This window comes from Arachis stenosperma, chromosome 2, assembly GCF_014773155.1.
Source record: "Arachis stenosperma cultivar V10309 chromosome 2, arast.V10309.gnm1.PFL2, whole genome shotgun sequence".
NCBI classification, from domain to species: domain Eukaryota; kingdom Viridiplantae; phylum Streptophyta; class Magnoliopsida; order Fabales; family Fabaceae; genus Arachis; species Arachis stenosperma.
The window spans coordinates 77,890,649-77,894,837 of record NC_080378.1 but is presented as its reverse complement, the minus strand read 5'-3'; the positions used below and the strand labels follow the sequence as shown (position 1 = coordinate 77,894,837).

Genomic DNA, 4,189 nt, shown 5'->3' with positions numbered 1-4,189 from the left:
TCTATTTCTTTTCTTCTTCTACTCACATAAAGGAATCTCTATACTGTGACATAGATGATTCCTCTTTCTTTTCTGTTTTCTTCTGTTTCATATGAGTAGGAGCAAGGACAAGGACATTCTTGTTGAAGTAGATCTTGAACCTGAAAGAACTCTGAAGAAGAAGCTAAGAGAAGCTAAAGCACAATAATCCAGAGAAAACCTTACAGAGAATCTCGAAAAAGAAGGAGACATGGCCGAACCCAATAACAATAGTGGAAGCGCAAGGAGAATGCTTTGTGATTATACTACACCTACTTCCAATTTTTATGGAAGAAGCATCTCAATCCCTACCATTGGAGCAAACAATTTTGAGCTGAAGCCTCAACTAGTTGCTCTAATGCAACAGAATTGCAAGTTCCATGGACTTCCATCAGAAGATCCCTATCAGTTTTTAACTGAATTCTTGCAGATCAGTGATACTGTTAAGACTAATGGAGTAGATCCTGAAGTCTACAGGCTCATGCTTTTCCCCTTTGCTGTAAGAGACAGAGTTAGAACATGGTTGGACTCACAACCTAAAGATAGCCTGGACTCTTGGGATAACCTGGTCACGGCCTTCTTGGCCAAGTTCTTTCCTCCTCAAAAGCTGAGCAAGCTCAGAGTGGATGTTCAGACCTTCAAGCAAAAAGATGGTGAATCCCTCTATGAAGTTTGGGAAAAATACAAGCAGTTAACCAAAAAGTGTCCTTCTGACATGCTTTCAGAGTGGACCATTTTGGATATATTCTATAATGGTCTATCTGAGTTCTGTAAGATGTCACTGGACCATTCTGCAGGTGGATCCATTCACCTAAAGAAAACGCCTGCAGAAGCTCAAGAACTCATTGACATGGTTGCAAATAACCAATTCATGTACACCTCTGAGAGAAATCTTGTGAGTAATGGGACGCCTCAAAAGAAGGGATTTCTTGAAATTGATGTTCTGAATGCCATATTGGCTCAGAACAAAATGTTAACTCAACAAGTCAACATGATTTCTCAGAGTCTGAATAGATGGCAAAATGCGTCCAACAGTACTAAAGAGGCATCTTTTGAAGAAGAAGCTTATGATTCTGAGAATCCTGCAATGGCAGAGGTGAATTACATGGGTGAAGCCTATGGAAACACCTATAATCCCTCATGGAGAATTCATCTAAATTTCTCATGGAAGGATCAACAAAAGCCTCAACAAGGCTTTAATAATGGTGGAAGAAACAGGTTTAGCAATAGCAAGCCTTTTCCATCATCTTCTCAGTAACAGACAGAGAATTCTGAGCAGAGCTCCTCTAGCTTCACAAACATAGTCTCTGATCTATCTAAGGCCACTTTAAGTTTCATGAATGAAACAAGGTCCTCCATTAGAAATTTGGAGGCACAAGTGGGTTAGCTGAGTAAGAAAATCACTGAAACTCCTTCTAGTACTCTCCCAAGCAATACAGAAGAGAATCCAAAAAGAGAGTGCAATGCCATTGATATTATCAAAATGGCTGAATCCAAAGAGGAAAGGGAGGATGTGAATCCCAATGAGAAAGACCTCATGGGACGTCCTCCAAACAGAAAGGAGTTCCCTATTGAGGACCTAAAGGAATCTGAGGCTCATATAGAGACCATAGAGATTCCATTAAACTTCCTTCTGCCATTCATGAGCTCTGAGAACTATTCTTCCTCTGAAGGGGATGAAGATGTAACTGAAGAGCGAGTTACTCAATATCTAGGAGCCATCATGAAGTTGAATGCCAAGTTGTTTGGTAATGAGACTTGGGAAGATGAACCTCTCTTGCTCATTAGTGAACTAAATACATGGGTTCAGCAAACTCTACCTCAAAAGAAACAAGACCCTGGTAAATTCTTAATACCATGTACCATAGGCACCATGACCTTTGAGAAGGCTCTATGTGACCTAGGGTCAGGTATAAATCTTATGCCACTCTCTGTAATAGAGAAACTAGGGATCTTTGAGGTACAAGCTGCAAGAATCTCATTAGAGATGGCAGACAAGTCAATAAAACAAGCTTATGGATTGGTAGAGGACGTGTTAGTGAAGGTTAAAAGCCTTTACATCTCTGCTGATTTCATAATCTTAGACACTGGGAAGGATGAGGATGAATGCATCATCCTTGGAAGACCCTTTCTAGCCACAGCAGGAGTTGTGATTGATGTTGATAGAGGAGAGCTAATCCTTCAATTGAATGGGGACTACCTTGTGTTTAAAGCTCAAGGATCTTCCTCTGCAGCCATGGAGAGGAAGCATGAAAAGCTTCTCTCAATACAGAGTCAAACAAAGCCCCCACAATCAAACTTTAAGTTTGGTGTTAGGAGGCCACAACCAAACTTTAAGTTTGGTGTTGAACCCCCACATTCAAACTCTAAGTTTGGTGTTGGGAGGTCCCAACAATGCTCTGAACATCTGTGAAGCTCTATGAGAGCTCACTGTCAAGCTATTGACATTAAAGAAGCGCTTATTGGGAGACAACCCAATTTTTATTTATCTATATTTCTATTGTTCTTTTATGTTTTATTAGGTTTATGATCATGTGGAGTCACAAAACAATTGCAAAAATTAAAAATAGAATCAAAAATAGCAGAAGAAAAAGCACACCCAGGAGGAAGAGCTGTCTGGCGTTTAAACGCCAGAAACAAGAATCTGTCTGGCGTTTAACGCCAGAAACAAGCACCAAGCTGGCGTTTAATGCCAGAAACAAGCATCAGGCTGGCGTTAAACGCCAGAAACAAGCTACATTTGGGCGTTTAATGCCGAAACAAGCATCAGTCTGGCGTTAAACGCCAGGATTACATACAGAGGGCGTTTTACACGCCTAAAAAGTGTAGGGATGATAAATCCTTGACACCTCAGGATCTGTGGACCCCACAGGATCCACACCTACCCCACCTCTCTCTTCTTCACCAATCACCTCAATCTCTCTTCCCCATTACCCCTTTACCAATCACATCCATCCACTCTTCACCATAAACCCCACCTACCTTCAAATTCAAAATCTCTTTCCCACCCAAACCCACCCTAAATGACCGAACCTAAACCCATCTCCCTTCACTATATAAACCTCTCTTTCCTTCTTCATTTTCACACAACACTACCCTCTCTTCTCCCCTTGGCCAAAACCCACAACTCTCTCCCTCTCCTCCATATCTTCTTCTTCTTCTTTTCTTTCTTCTTTTGCTCGAGGACGAGCAACATTCTAAGTTTGGTGTGGTAAAAGCATAGCTTTTTTATTTTTCCATAACCATTGATGGCACCTAAGGCCAGAGAAACCTCAAGAAAGAGGAAAGGGAAGGCAATTGCTTCCACCTCTGAGTCATGGGAGATGGAGAGATTCATCTCAAAAGCCCATCAAGACCACTTCTATGAAGTTGTGGCTAAGAAAAAGGTGATCCCCGAGATCCCTTTCATGCTCAAGAAAAATGAGTATCCGGAGATCCTACATGAGATCCAAAGAAGAGGTTGGGAAGTTCTTACCAACCCCATTCAACAAGTCGGAATCTTAATGGTTCAAGAGTTCTATGCAAACGCATGGATCACTAGGAACCATGATCAAAGCATGAACCCAAACCCAAAGAATTGGCTTATAATGGTTCGGGGGAAATGCTTAGATTTGAGTCCGAAAAATGTAAGGTTGGCATTCAACTTGCCTATGATGCAAGGAGACGCACGCCCTTACACTAGAAGGGTCAACTTTGATCAAAGGTTGGACCAAGTCCTCATGGACATATGTGTGGAAGGAGCTCAATGGAAAAGAGACTCAAAAGGCAAGCTAGTTCAATTGAGAAGACTGGACCTTAAGCCTGTAGCTAGAGGATGGTTAGAGTTCATCCAATGCTCCATCATCCCTACTAGCAACCGATCCGAAGTAACTGTGGATCGGGCCATCATGATCCATAGCATCATGATTGGAGAGGAAGTAGAAGTTCATGAAGTCATCCCTCTAGAACTCTACAAAGTAGCCGAAAAGCCCTCCACCTTGACAAGGCTAGCTTTTCCTCATCTCATTTTCCATTTATACAACTTAGCTGGAGTTGTCATAGAAGGGGACATCCTCATTGAAGAGGACAAGCCCATCACTAAGAAGAGGATGGAGCAAACAAGAGAGCCCATTCATGGATCTCAAGAGACGCATGAGAAAACTCATCATCAAGAAATCCCTGAGATGCCTCA

General features: G+C 41.9%; 1 non-coding gene across 1 annotated transcript; it reads right to left on the bottom strand.

The window, feature by feature from the left end:
• Positions 1-631: 631 nt before the first annotated feature.
• LOC130964527 (small nucleolar RNA R71) lies at positions 632-735 on the bottom strand. The gene has a single exon (XR_009080617.1). It is a non-coding gene; the product is annotated as a small nucleolar RNA R71 (small nucleolar RNA).
• Positions 736-4,189: the final 3,454 nt, after the last annotated feature.